This window comes from Engystomops pustulosus, chromosome 2 (genome assembly GCF_040894005.1).
Source record: "Engystomops pustulosus chromosome 2, aEngPut4.maternal, whole genome shotgun sequence".
NCBI classification, from domain to species: domain Eukaryota; kingdom Metazoa; phylum Chordata; class Amphibia; order Anura; family Leptodactylidae; genus Engystomops; species Engystomops pustulosus.
Window position 1 is genome coordinate 181,859,553 of NC_092412.1, and position 15,733 is coordinate 181,875,285.

Here is a 15,733-nt window from a genome sequence, read left to right on the forward strand (position 1 = left end):
TAACTAGTGCCAGTGGTCCATCCTCTAAGGGTCTAATCTCTGTCATCTATAGCATCCTTAATTCCCCTTCACAGCCTAGCTTGCCATCGCATGCATACATGACCAAATGGGAAACGTGGCTAAATAGGCAATTTTCCCTGGAACAGTGGCAGATCATATGGTCCAAGGCAAAAAAGCCTCTGTTAATTCCCTCTACAAAGAAAACCAGATTAAACTGCTCATGACATGGTACCATGCGTACACCTGAACTATTTCATACGTTTAAATTGAATATATAAGATACATTTTGGCAATGTAGTAGTGAGAGAGGCTCACTCTTTCATATTTTCTGGATGTGCTCTAACATAGGAAATTAGTGGGCTATGATTAAGAAGCTGCTCTTGGATTTACTTCGTATAGACATCCCTATGGACCCTGCAATATACTTACTTAATTTACTGCCTGCAAATGTTCGTGATCCAAATTCCAGACTGCTCCTTAATGTCCTTACTGCAGCTAAATGCCTGGTCTCTCTGTTCTGGAAGAAACCAGTCCCTCCTTCTTACGCAGACCTATATGCACGTGTTAAAGATAGTAGATTATTTGAGCACCTGACGGCTCAATTGAATGACAAAATGGATTCGTTTGAAGCTGATCTCCATGGGACCTTTACTGTTCGACACATGGTTTATGCTAATAAGTCACCAGCTCCTACTTTTCCCTCTTTTCTTTTAACAGATGATAGTAGGTTTCTAATAGTTATCATCCTTTTTACAATCATCCTAGTTATCATTCTTTTTACAATGCTTCTGCTACACCACACGGACTTGACCTGATTGTGCCTGCGTTGTATGCAATACAATATAAATATATTGGATTTGTCATCAATTATGATGCTCCTGCCTGGGCGGAAGTGTATGTTAAAAAATCTTTTTGTTTTTCTGAAAAATAAAAATAAAGAGTTGAAAAAAATAGAAAAAAATAAAAATATGATACACACAGTTGCTTAAGTAGTTATGTGCAGGGTCCTTGCACTGATACACTGATACAATGTGAAATGACCATCATGAATTCTTCGGGCAGAAAGAACCAAAATTTTGTGTCATGTGTCACTGACCAACTACATTGGTGGGGATTGGATTCCTTGCATCATATCGATATATGATGCAAGGAATCCCTGCTTCTCTGCTAAACAGTAGCCCCTGACACTGTAATATTTAGTGATTGAAGGAATTGTCCCTGATTATGTACCAACCACATCTAGTGTGTGGGAGCCCTAACACAGGAGAATCACTTTAATGCATCATGATATACTGAACGTTTTCCATATTATTTCTTTGCTCCTATCGATTAATCCCTTTATAAGTGTGGCACTGTGGTCTCCTCATGTACATTTTCATATGTTTTGATTGATCCGTTGATCTGGTTTTCCTAGTCAACAGTTATTATGTCATCTTTAATACAGTAGCACAGGAAACAAAATATACTGTATAAAATAAAAACTGAAACATAAAATGAAAGCTGACTTTTCAACAAGAAGTTTAATTCCTATTTATGGCTGCGTCATACCTTGGATCACGCACACCACTTGTATAAGAATCCATTGCAGTGGCAACTTGAGCCTGTGTAAGGAAAGGCATATACTATATAAAAAGATCTGTGTCATTTATTGAAGGCCATTTATGTATTATTATTGTATTGCCTGAAATGGCGAGTTAATGTATGAACTCTACGTGAGAAACCCAATATGTGACTTCTACTTAAAACATCTTGATATATGTTTAAGAGCTAGAAAGCAGAGGTGTGTGCTAGGTAATTGAAATGATTTACAGTATATAAATAAGAGCCTGGTTGTGACTAGACCTGGAGCTGGAAATATAGTGTTGCTGTACGCTTTGCTTAGATGAGTGATCAGTGGTAACACCTCAGAAGTTATTGAAGTACGAGGCTGCCAGGGTGATCAACGGGCTAAGAGTAAAGAAGCTGATCATGGGATAGTTGTTGTATCCTTATAATCCTTGTCCACACTGCTGTGCCTGCGTAGGCACATTCCTTTCTCCGTCCCTTTTAGTTATATAATATTTTTAATTGTGTGCTTTTACCTTGGACTATTGTATGTTTTATGCCTCTAAACTTCTTATATTTGTTTAACAGAAGAAAAACAGTCCAGCCTTGCAGTCCTTGTAGCATAAAATTAAAATCCAGATGCACAGAGAAGGCTTTGAGAACCTGCCATCAGATCTACCTTATTAGGTAGATTTCCTTTAACCCCTTCTATAACAGACGGGCTTTCTTTTCTCTCGTGATAGGGAGTGTAGCATACTGCACATAAGACCATGACTAAGACTGTATACTGAGACACATAAACAGTATAAAGACAAATTATACCTTCCTATATACTAGTCAGAAGGAACTGCATACTAAGTATATGTCATGCATGTAGAGAAAGGAAAAGGACATTAGGTCCCCATGCATTAGGTGAAAATCAGTCATACAATGTATCCCTCCTAATCAAAAAATATATAAAGCAAAGGAAAGACATAATGCATTAGGTGTGACAAAATAAAATGGATGGGTCATTTTCTATAGTGGAAGGAGAAGAATTAAGTTTTAAGGTGTTTATGGAATACATTAGTCAGAATGAAATAAACCTTAAATTCACTTGTTACTTTGAAGGATCGAAATTTTCCTTCATGGATGTTAAAATAGTAGGAGAGAAGTCATAGGCTCAAGTAATGGGTGGGCAATTAATTTTCCCATGGGGCCACATGTGGAATGGGGCCACAAGTAGAATGATTTCAGAGGGCGGACTAATATACTTAGTTCTACCCAATACCTCATGCCTTATCCCCCCTTTTAGAAGGCACCATTTCCTTATGCCCCTTCCATAATGCCCCCTCTCTTTATACCCCCATACTACAGGGGGCTGGCTGGCTATATACTACAGGGAGCTGTCTGGCTGTATACTACAGGGGGCAGGCTGGCTGTATACTACAGGGAGCTGTCTGGCTGTATACTACAGGGGCTGGCTGTATACTACGGGGACTGGCTGTATACTACAGGAGGCAGGCTGGCTATATACTACTGGGGACTTGCAGGCTATATACTGGGAGGCTGTGACCAATGCATTTCCCACCCTCGGCTTATACTCGAGTCAATATGTTTTCCAAGTTTTTGGTGGTAAAATTAGGGGTCTCGGTTTATACTCGGGTCAGCTTATACTCGAGTATATAGGGTAATAGAAAATCAATACATAATGTTAGTTGATTTTTCCACAGCTTTACCAATAGAAGTAAATGCTATCAAGTATGATAATTATGATTCAAAAAGAACTAATGTGCCAATAACATGATATTGATATTAGGTGCCTTCCCCCATCTGAAAAAAAAAATTATCCTAAGCCAAAACATGCATCGGGGCAAACACAACATATTTTGAACTTGATATTATGAATATATTGTGAACTTGATGTTCATCGTAAACATACTTTTAATATTTCTGTATAATATACAGTGGAAAGTATTCAGACCCATTTACATTTTTCATTTTTTGTTACAATTAGTAAGGTCAAAAAGTTATTTTGTGCTCATTAAAGTACAAAAGAAAGTGGTCACGGTGGCCCGTCAGTAGTGTGGTCACGGCAGCCCGTAAGAAACACCATCTTCCACATTCCTGGGACCCATGCAATTCACCAAGGATATATGGCTCCAGTGCAGGGTCAAATTCCAACTAACCACTCTCCGATCCCCCCTCAATCCTGTCCTTTTTACACCACATCTTTCAGAAAGAACATCTATGGTGAGCGTTCAGCCCTGGTTTCAGGCTAAGCTATTCCAAGTCAGAGATTTCATAGACACCTGCACAAGACAGATCCTTACCTTCTCCACACTGGTGGAGAGACATCCAGCCTTCTCAGGGGGGCTATTCCAGTATCAGGCATTACTGACAGATCAGGCATTACGTTCTTTCCCTCCTAGGTCCTGATAGAGTCCTGAATTTGACAACCTTCAAATTAACTAGTGCCAGTGGTCCATCCTCTAAGGGTCTAATCTCTGTCATCTATAGCATCCTTAATTCCCCTTCACAGCCTAGCTTGCCATCGCATGCATACATGACCAAATGGGAAACGTGGCTAAATAGGCAATTTTCCCTGGAACAGTGGCAGATCATATGGTCCAAGGCAAAAAAGCCTCTGTTAATTCCCTCTACAAAGAAAACCAGATTAAACTGCTCATGACATGGTACCATGCGTACACCTGAACTATTTCATACGTTTAAATTGAATATATAAGATACATTTTGGCAATGTAGTAGTGAGAGAGGCTCACTCTTTCATATTTTCTGGATGTGCTCTAACATAGGAAATTAGTGGGCTATGATTAAGAAGCTGCTCTTGGATTTACTTCGTATAGACATCCCTATGGACCCTGCAATATACTTACTTAATTTACTGCCTGCAAATGTTCGTGATCCAAATTCCAGACTGCTCCTTAATGTCCTTACTGCAGCTAAATGCCTGGTCTCTCTGTTCTGGAAGAAACCAGTCCCTCCTTCTTACGCAGACCTATATGCACGTGTTAAAGATAGTAGATTATTTGAGCACCTGACGGCTCAATTGAATGACAAAATGGATTCGTTTGAAGCTGATCTCCATGGGACCTTTACTGTTCGACACATGGTTTATGCTAATAAGTCACCAGCTCCTACTTTTCCCTCTTTTCTTTTAACAGATGATAGTAGGTTTCTAATAGTTATCATCCTTTTTACAATCATCCTAGTTATCATTCTTTTTACAATGCTTCTGCTACACCACACGGACTTGACCTGATTGTGCCTGCGTTGTATGCAATACAATATAAATATATTGGATTTGTCATCAATTATGATGCTCCTGCCTGGGCGGAAGTGTATGTTAAAAAATCTTTTTGTTTTTCTGAAAAATAAAAATAAAGAGTTGAAAAAAATAGAAAAAAATAAAAATATGATACACACAGTTGCTTAAGTAGTTATGTGCAGGGTCCTTGCACTGATACACTGATACAATGTGAAATGACCATCATGAATTCTTCGGGCAGAAAGAACCAAAATTTTGTGTCATGTGTCACTGACCAACTACATTGGTGGGGATTGGATTCCTTGCATCATATCGATATATGATGCAAGGAATCCCTGCTTCTCTGCTAAACAGTAGCCCCTGACACTGTAATATTTAGTGATTGAAGGAATTGTCCCTGATTATGTACCAACCACATCTAGTGTGTGGGAGCCCTAACACAGGAGAATCACTTTAATGCATCATGATATACTGAACGTTTTCCATATTATTTCTTTGCTCCTATCGATTAATCCCTTTATAAGTGTGGCACTGTGGTCTCCTCATGTACATTTTCATATGTTTTGATTGATCCGTTGATCTGGTTTTCCTAGTCAACAGTTATTATGTCATCTTTAATACAGTAGCACAGGAAACAAAATATACTGTATAAAATAAAAACTGAAACATAAAATGAAAGCTGACTTTTCAACAAGAAGTTTAATTCCTATTTATGGCTGCGTCATACCTTGGATCACGCACACCACTTGTATAAGAATCCATTGCAGTGGCAACTTGAGCCTGTGTAAGGAAAGGCATATACTATATAAAAAGATCTGTGTCATTTATTGAAGGCCATTTATGTATTATTATTGTATTGCCTGAAATGGCGAGTTAATGTATGAACTCTACGTGAGAAACCCAATATGTGACTTCTACTTAAAACATCTTGATATATGTTTAAGAGCTAGAAAGCAGAGGTGTGTGCTAGGTAATTGAAATGATTTACAGTATATAAATAAGAGCCTGGTTGTGACTAGACCTGGAGCTGGAAATATAGTGTTGCTGTACGCTTTGCTTAGATTTTTAACGCCTGGGTTTCCATTTAAATATAATATTTTTCTAAGAAATGGCAGATTGAAAGTTGCTGAGAGTTGCACATTCTTCTATTTATTTACATTGAGCAATGAATTGTTTTTGTATATTCCATATCACATCATATAATATTACTTCATTGCTTGCTGTCTATCTATTGTATCTAATCATATACAATAGCTAGCAATCCAATAAAGTGTGCATACACAGCTATAATTGCTGTTGTTGGCTATGAAGAAGTAATAAAATGAGGAGCCAAGATAAGGAATAAGGCAAACAGGTAGAATTGCAACCCCTATCTTACAAGTCGTAACATAAGTTCATAATGATGGCAGTATGGCAGATGTTTCAGTATTCAGAGAAAGCATAGTTTTAGAATAGCCTGGACCTGACTTGTCTGTGCACCTACCTCAGGTCATAGCCAAGATGGGAATCCAAGCACCTCGAGGTGAAAACAAAATTCCTCTTTTTATTTTCGGAGCATATAACAAATCAAGTATACACAAGTCACGCAGTAAAAAACGCGTTTTACTGCGTGACTTCTGTATACTTGATTTGTTACATGCTCCGAAAATAAAAGGAGGGATTTTGCTTTCACCTCGAGGTGCCGGGATTTTTTCATTTTTATACTGTTAAGGTGTATCCACGAGCACGAGGGAAAGGAGCCGAGTGACGACCGATTACTGCATATACAAGATGGGAATCCACCATAAGGATAGCACAGTTCAGGGAATCTGATATGTTGTGGACCTTCGCCTCTTGTCCCCTGCCTCCTTCTCACACAAACAGCAACCCAAGCCTTTCTCATGTAGCCTACAGCTTCTTGTTCTCATACCATGGGGGACAGTAACCACTAGGAAGGCTCCTTGAGAAAGTTCTATAACTGCTTGTGCAGCTCCACTGCCCATCAGATTTATTAAATTGACTTTGGTCCTTTAAAATTGTTTGCAGAGCTCTTATGCTTTGTTTGCTGTCTGCAACCTTTTTATCATAAAAATGGTAAAATTCATAAAGTTTCTGCACATATGCCTGGGGAGGGGGTGACTATGACACTGTCTATGTGATTTTCTAGAAAATCGCAAACCATACTGTAAATCCGGCTTTTCACCGTGTTGAACAAGTCATGCTTCTATGTTTAAGCCACTATATTGAAGTTTTGTCAAACAGACATTGACCCACATTTTTGAATAGTGAGGCAAACTGTTTATTGTAGTCCGCCTCATTATCGTGCCAATGAAGTGGGAGTGGCCAGTGAGGAGTGGGCCAGACATGTATGACATCCTGAGGGGGGAAGTGACAGGGGAGGAGATATGGGGGCGTTTTTTTTTTTTTAAATTTGAAACCAATGCGTGACAGAGCTGTTCCTGAGGATGAGGGGGGGAAGAACGCTCCTCACTGGCCCCTCCAAGGGAACTAGGAACACAGCTCTGCATATAGAAAGGTAAACTTTTATATAACTTAGCTTTTCTTTTGGAAAAAACTGTTTTACTATACTATATTAACTCTTTGAAAATGTGTACACTATTCTCTTTGAGGGATATGAGGGAACCAGTAAAAGGGTTCCTGATGACAGGTAATAAATCTGTCCCTCTAGTCTTTCTCTGCAGTCTTTCAATTTGCTACACTTTTGATAAATTTCCCCTAATGTGGTTAATGCACAGAAGTTTTATTGATGAAACCACTTCCAGTATAGGCAGCTATCCTTACCTAACACTCATACTGGTCCCTACAGTAGGTACATTTTTACTTTATATTTTCAAGCATTATGGTTTTTATGTTCTTATACACTGTACATTATTTCATTTTGGATGTGTACTGCAATTTATTTTTTTATGGATGAATAACTCTTCCTTGATTAAATGTATGGCAATTTTTTTTTGTACCTGAATATTAATTTGGGTCACTCCAATCTGTTATAGGTTTACACAAAGCTTTATAATGAAACATTTCAAATTCATATGTGTGAATTATGAAAAGTTATTATGGTTCAAAAGCAATATTGCAGTATATGAATATTTCATCTAGGTGTAATATCTGCGCTGAACCATGAAAAACAATCAGCGAATAGATTTTAACATGTATAATGATATGTATTAACTGATTGGCTGTTATTCTGTTTTACCAGTAAATGAAAAGCTCTTGAAATGGCTACAGGAAAGCAAATGCCTATGAATCTTTATGTGCAAGAAATTCAAATTGCTATTGCAATGCATCACAACTAGCGAAGAGCGGACACTTGAAAATTGTGTTTGGGTCTAGGTTTCGAACCTCCACCTGTAACACCCTCGATCGGTGCTGGCAACGGTTGCAGGTGCTAAATCGGCAAAGCTGCCAGCGGCATTTAAATCCCAGCGGTGTGGAGGCACAGACCATTTGTGGAGGATCATTTGAAGAAATACTTTTGTTCCTGAATTCAGTATATTAATGTATTGTACAATATTCTATAACATTGTAATGGATATTTTAACAAGTCTCTTATTTAAAATTTATTTTATTCATACTGAGGCAGTATCGGAAGTTGCAGGTTGTCAGCAGTAATCTACCTCTGACATCACTTTATAACAATCGTGGTCAGAGCAAGCTCCGATTGCGTGGGTTAACTCATTAAATGCTGCGGTCAGCGCGACTGTCCAGAGATGTCCATAGTGTGTCAGCTTATGCATCAGTATAGACTGACAGTGCTAATATCCTGCAATACATCAGCATCATTTAAACAATTGATGGTTCATGTCCCAAAGTGGGACTAGTAAAAAAGTAAAAAAAACTGTAAAAAAAAAAGTCAAAAAGCCTCATTACAAATTATACTTACATGTAGAATTAAAAAAAGTGAAAATCACCATACAAACACCGCAAATGTAGTATTGCCACATCTGTAATGACCCGTACAATAAATTAAAAATATTATTATACCTGCACGATGAACGGCGTAAAAAATTTTTTTAAAAACCCACCAAAAATGTATTTGTATTTATTTTGTCTTACATTAAAAGCAACAAAAATTGATTAAAAAACGTATCGATACAAAAATGGTACTGTTGTAAAGCACAACATGTCCCACAAACAACAAGCTCTCATTCAGCTATGTAGACCACAAATTGAAAGAGTTATGCTACTTGGAAAATGGTTACGCCAAAATTATAGATTTTTTTCCCAACATGAGGTTTTATTATACAAAATTAGTAAAACGTAAGCAAAAATATTGAAATTTGGCATCACAGCAATTATAATGACCAGTTGGATAAATCTAACATATTTCTTAGGGTAAATGGTCAACCCAAAAATAAAAAGTCAAAAATCAATTACAGAGTTAATGTCTTTTTAAACTGCCCTACAAACAACCTTAATACATTTTCATTCATAGGGTATAGCCACCCCAAAGTAGTACCACCGAAAAATGCATCTCATCCTGTAAATAATAAGCCCTTGCATGGCAACATTAATGGAAAACCAAATATTTATAGCTCAAAAATGTGCGTCCTGAATCAACAAAAAACATTAAATTCAATGGTTAATTCATGGCCCTCCTTCCCTTCTACGCCTCACTGTATGCCTAAACAACATGTAATGTCCACATGTGTGGTGTCACTGTGCTCTGGAGAAATTGTGTAACAAATTTTAAGATGGGTATTTTTTTTTTTTTTTGGGAATGTGTAAATTTTAGGGCTAAATGAATGTATGACCGACAAAATCAGACGTTTCTAAGTTTCACCCACATATTGATTTAATTACTATGAGAGGTTAACAATCTTCCTAAATGGTGATCTTGATAGTTTGAGGGGTGAGATATAGGGGGTTTATATAAATATTATATAGTTCATTAAAAACAGTATTATTTCCCAAAGAAGTCAATTCTGAAATCTTGAAAATGTAGAAAATCGATGTTCAATTTGTAACACAAGTAATATCAAAATAAATTTTCCCGACATTTCAAAATTATAAAAACATAAAATAGACTTATGGGAAATGTTATTCAGCAACTAATTTAGTTGGTAAACTATCTGCCTGAAAACTAGATAATTTTGAATTTTGAAAATGGCAAATTATTTTTAAAAATTCATCATTTTTAAATTTTTTTTATAAATAAACACAAAACTTATCTGCCAAATTTACCACTTAAATTATTTAAAACATGTGATATAAAATCATATAAAATAAATAAGCACAGATAAATAAAATCACACAACAACATAGTGAGAAATAACAAAAAGTGAATATTTCATTTTGTGGAAATACCAACTAAACGTAATAATTCTTACTAATTATAAATAATAAATTAAACAGGAGTTTCAGATATGTTTCTGAGGTTGGTTCCCAATGTTTTTTTTTTTATATAACTACATATTTACACCATTATTCTTGATAACACACTGAATACATTTTTGTCTTTTTATATTCCTTAAACTATTCACTGTAAGGGGAAAATTATAATGCACTGAAGGAGTGCAATTGCAGAAGTATTGTTGAATAAAAGTTTGTGCAGCAGCATTCTGTAGCCAACAACACAAGGACACAAGGGTCTTTATCAAAGTGTCAGGTGGTATAATAATGGGAAAAAAGCTAAAAGAAAATAAGGACACAGTCATAAAATACAATTTTATGCACTCTCTAACATAGAGCTTCATACACACTTTAGGGGGGAATTTAATTCCATCAAACGCCTTACACAAAATTCCGTTTTTGTGTTTTTGTTTTCCTTTTGTCAACCATAACATTTTGTAAATGGATTAAGCTATAATCGAACACTATGAAGAGGCCATAGTTGGAGCCTGGCTCTCATCATTCTGATATTCTCAGAATAGTTCATCAGTTAAAAAAAAAATGTAATTTAAACATAGTTTTATACTACTAAACATTTAAGGAGCAACAAATATTCAGCACCATTCAGTATTGAAAATAGAATAGCAATCAGAAATGTAAAGGCATCAAATAAGTTACAAAGGAAAAGCATTGTAGCTAAAGTTTATCGAGTAATGAATGTTAAATATGATACTGTCAGAGTCTTACAGTAAAAATGTGATATTTTCTTTGGGAGAGTACCCTCTAATTTATTGTTTGCAAAGTGGCTGTTAAAACGTTCATGTGGCAAACATACTGGTATGTATAAACAAAACTATACAACCATTATAATATGGTAACAAACAATTGATTTAATGCAATAAATTGAGTAACATGAAGAGATGTTCTCAACAGCCCAGGGAAGTCAATTACTGAACCTGCGTAATGTCTCAGACAAACCTTTCAAATGATTATACTTTTGACATATCTTTGATATCACATGCTTTATTTTTCTCTCTTCTGGTTACAGTTATATATATTATTGTGACATTGTTCTTTTTAAATTCTACATTTGACAGAAAATTTTAATTCAGTTAAATTTGTCATCAAACTAATTCAATCCATATTGTTAAATGCTTGAAAACCCTTCCATCCACCATCATAGATGAGGACCCTTGGTCAGCAAAGCCGGATATGGCATTCTCTTTGTCACATGTTTATTTTAAACACCTCCTGTGAAATTTGTTATATTTGTGATGAACAAAAATGTTTTTATATCCAATTTCTATCTGAATTATTCATGTTTTGCACTATAAATATTTTCATACATTTGAAATTATAGCAACTATATTATATGCAGAATACTTTATGGATTGAGTAATACTACTTACTTGCACGGCCAGATTAAGGGTCCCAGAAGTATGGGGCACCTTATTTAGGAAGGCCCTCCATGGCAAACCAAATAATTATACCACCATACTGTTACCAAATACTTATACCACAATGTTGTTATCAACGGAAACTACCATAAGACCCATATTCCAAACTATAGTACTGCAATAACGCTAAACTGTGACCCACAGCATTACCACAACATGAAGAAAATACCAACATAATGATAATGAACTCAAGACTATACACAGACCACTATTATCAATAACTTACCAAGTATAAACTCCACTCATTGATGATATTTACTGCAATATTGTCATTATGCAAACACCAATATACAAAGGACAGTATCACTAAGGAAACCTCTGTACAAGGTCAAGATAACACCACTATACCATGACCAGTACATAATGACTGAATAATACTGCAATTCTAAATGAAAACCTTTACACGCTGTGCCCCCTACATATCATATATATCCCTCATGTCAAAACTGTGAACCCCACATACATCATATATACCCCCACACCACCAGTAATCACAGTGTGCCCACCACATATACACTCCTCACACCACAACTGACCACACTGTGCCGCCACAAATATGATTTATGCCCTTAATACCACAACTGACCACACTGTGCCCCCATGTTTATCCCTCACACCACAACTAACCAAACAGTGATATCACAGCACAGGGGGTTAATACACACAAAGTGACGTCACAGCTCAGGTGGTTAATACACACTCACGGTGATGTCACAGCACAGGGTGTTCATGCACACTCACAGTGATGTCACAACACAGGGGGTTAATACACACGCTTTGATGGCAGAGCACAGGGAGTTAATACACACACAGTGATGTGAAGACTCAGGGTGTTAATACACACACAGTGATGTGAAGACTCAGGGGGTTACTACACACACAGTGATGTCAAGGCATTGGGGTAAATACACACAGTGATGTCACAGCACAGGGAGTTAATACATACACTGTAATTTTACAGCACTGAGGGTTAATACACACACAGTAATGTCACAGCACAGAGGGTTAACACACACACAGTGATGTCACAGCACATGGGATTAATACACACACAGTGATGTCACAGCACATGGGATTAATACACACACAGTGATGTCACAGCACATGGGATTAATACACACACAGTGATGTCACAGCACATGGGATTAATACACACAAAGTGATGTCACAGCACATGGGATTAATACACACACAGTAATGTCACTGTACAGCAGGTTAATACACACACAGTAATGTCACTGCACAGGGGATTATTACACACACAGTAATGTCACTTCACAGGGGGTTAATACACACAGTGATGTCACAGCACAGGTGGTTAATACACACACAGTGATATCACAGCACAACACCAACATTATCAATAAGAAAAGGCAGAAAACCATAACAATAACTGATGACAGTGATCCCACAGCACATAGACAAGCCACACTGGCTCAGTAACAGTATATAAGCTGAGAGCTGTCTCACACTAAAATCTGTGAATACAATACTGATTTGACACAGGCAGAAGTGTGATCTAGTACCTCACAGGAGAGATGTCTTCTATTTAAGGGCCAGAATCGCCGTAACTTATGGCTGAAGATTTTTTTTTCACCAGATATCTTCAGCTACTGGCAGCGCATGCCGCACACTGTGCAACAAAAAATTCCCCAATGGATTTATTTTATATATGGCCTCCTTTAATGAAATTCTTTTTTTTTCACAGTGATACTTAATCAATTATTGTATATAAAGTCTGTATACATCTTTTACCTCTTAGCACTCTGAGTCCGATGTATCGGATGCTGAGTGCAGTGACAGCAGACACCTCAGTGTGACATCCGTGGTCAGAGTGGGCATTTAAACTGCCTCTGGGGGCCTTTCTCCCACGATCGCCCTCCTCTCCCGCCATTTTCAGGGGGTGCTTATCGTTCCTATGGCAGCTCTGAGGTCCGATCAGGACTCCAGGGCTGTCTGCAGGCAGCGCCTGTAAGATGGCATCTACGGCGTCATCTTAAAGGCACAATGTCAGCTTATGCAGTAGAATAATTATTGAACCTGCACGATGAAATTAAAAAACTGCCAAAAATGATAACTTTTTACCTATTTAATCCCACAAACAATGCAATAAAAAGTTATCAAAAAACATATGTACTCCAGAATGATACTGTTGCAAACTACGCTCACCGGCCACTTTATTAGGTACACCATGCTAGTAACGGGTTGGACCCCCTTTTGCCTTCAGAACTGCCTCAATTCTTCATGGCATAGATTCAACAAGGTGCTGGAAGCATTCCTCAGAGATTTTGGTCCATATTGACATGATGGCATCACACAGTTGCCGCAGATTTGTCGGCTGCACATCCATGATGCGAATCTCCCGTTCCACCACATCCCAAAGATGCTCTATTGGATTGAGATCTGGTGACTGTGGAGGCCATTTGAGTACAGTGAACTCATTGTCATGTTCAAGAAACCAGTCTGAGATGATTCCAGCTTTATGACATGGTGCATTATCCTGCTGAAAGTAGCCATCAGATGTTGGGTACATTGTGGTCATAAAGGGATGGACAGGGTCAGCAACAATACTCAGGTAGGCTGTGGCGTTGCAACGATGCTTAATTGGTACCAAGGGGCCCAAAGAGTGCCAAGAAAATATTCCCCACACCATGACAACACCACCACCAGCCTGAACCGTTGATACAAGGCAGGATGGATCCATGCTGGATGGATCCATGGATCCATGTTGTTGACGCCAAATTCTGACCCTACCATCCGAATGGCGCAGCAGAAATCGAGACTCATCAGACCAGGCAACGTTTTTCAATTGTAGCCTCAGTTTCCTGTTCTTAGCTGAAAGGGGTGACACCCGGTGTGGTCTTCTGCTGCTGTAGCCCCTTCTGCCTCAAAGTTCGACGTACTGTGCATTCAGAGATGCTCTTCTGCCTACCTTGGTTGTAACGCGTGGTGATTTGAGTCACTGTTGCCTTTCTATCAGCTCGAACCAGTCTGCCCATTCTCCTCTGACCTCTGGCATCAACAAGGCATTTCCGCCCACAGAAGTGCCGCTCACTGGATGTTTTTTATTTTTTGGACCATTCTCTGTAAACCCTAGAGATGGTTGTGCGTGAAAATCCCAGTAGATCAGCAGTTTCTGAAATACTCAGACCAGCCCTTCTGGCACCAACAACCATGCCAGGTTCAAAGGCACTCAAATCACCTTTCTTCCACATACTGATGCTCGGTTTGAACTGCAGGAGATTGTCTTGACCATGTCTACATGTCTAAATGCACTGAGTTGCCTCCATGTGATTGGCTGATTAGAAATTAAGTGTTAACGAGCAGTTGGACAGGTGTACCTAATAAAGTGGCCGGTGAGTGTATAACATATGCTACAAAAAACAAGCCATCAACCAGCTCCGGTGAATACCAAAAAAAAAAAAAAAAGAAGAACAGAATTGATGCTTTTCTACTCCTGCCCTCAAAAAAAGTTTATAAATTTTCAACAATAGGGGATAACAACCCCAAAAGGGTGACACTGGAAAAAGCATCTCATCCCGCAACAAAAAATCCCATCACATGGCCCCAATAACAAAAAAACTAAACTTTTATAGCCTACAAAAGGGGCCAATGAGGAAACTAAAATTCTGGCAGCTGTAGGGCGCCCCTTCCTTTCTGCGCCTTGCTGTACGCCCATAAAACAAATGAACGTGATATGTGAGGGGTCTCTGTACTCGGGCAAATTGCATTTTAAGATGGTTTTGTCTTTTTATCTTTTGAAAATTGGCAAATTTTAGGACTAAATGAACGCATAACCGACAAAATTTGACCATTCTAAATTTCACCTTCATTTTGTTTTCATTACTATGAAGATCTCAAGGGGTTAACAATCTTCTGATAAACAAGTTTCTGATTTTAATTTTTTTGTAAATTAATGCAAAATTTATCAGCCAAAATTTTCCACTAAAATGAATTACAACATGTAAGGAAAAAACTGTCTCAGTATCCCTTTGACAGTGTTAAAAAATTATAACCATGTAAAGTGACGCAGGTCAGAATTCAAAAAATGGGGCTGAACCTTATGCTATAAAATGGCTGCGTCCCCAAATATAATGTCTTTATTACTCATATAATCCCTTCTAAATTATTA